Below are 785 nucleotides of genomic sequence, written 5' to 3'. Positions count from 1 at the left end.
TGTGAAAGTGTTAACAAATATTTAATTTAACTTGAACATTTATGCCAAAAGATCAATTTAGAAACATTTTAACTATCATTCGAAGTTACAATTACCTGGAAGAGAAAGAAAATAAATCACATTTTTATGCAATAAAAAATCTTATATTACTTACAAACTGTTATATTACCATTTAAACATAAGATTAGGGAGAAAAAAGCCCCCTAACCCTCTGTGGCCTCCGCATCTCCCCTTATAGCCACCCTATCCACCCAAATGAATTTTAATTGTGAAAGTGTTAACAAATATTTAATTTAACTTGAACATTTATGCCAAAAGATCAATTTAGAAACATTTTAACTATCATTCGAAGTTACAATTACATAATATAACAGTTCATAAAGTAATAAACAAAATACCTGTAAGAGAAAGACAAGAAAACAAAAATACCTGTAAAAGAAAGACAACGATCGAAATTTCAAAGAAAATACAATAAAAAGCAAAAAATACGATGTCTTCGTTCTTCTTAAGGAATACCTCATTATCTGAAAGCAAAAGTGCAATTAACAGGACTAACGGCAAATACTAATAGGTTTGGTAGAGAAGATCGGACAGATTTCGCCAAGGCAAGCTGGGCAGTCGCCTATTGCTCCTATTCCAGATAACCCACTGTACCCTGTCTGAAAGGAAGTAACGCTAGAGTAGACTCGCGAAAAGTGTATAAGACACTTTTAAGATCAACTAAATAGCTAAGCCCAAGGGAAGTCGTTCGGGGAGGCCCTCCCTAATTCCACAAGGGTGAGAAG

This window comes from Agrilus planipennis, unplaced genomic scaffold (genome assembly GCF_000699045.2).
Source record: "Agrilus planipennis isolate EAB-ADULT unplaced genomic scaffold, Apla_2.0 scaffold17, whole genome shotgun sequence".
Classification (NCBI taxonomy): Eukaryota; Metazoa; Arthropoda; class Insecta; order Coleoptera; family Buprestidae; genus Agrilus; species Agrilus planipennis.
This window is presented reverse-complemented; position numbering follows the sequence as displayed.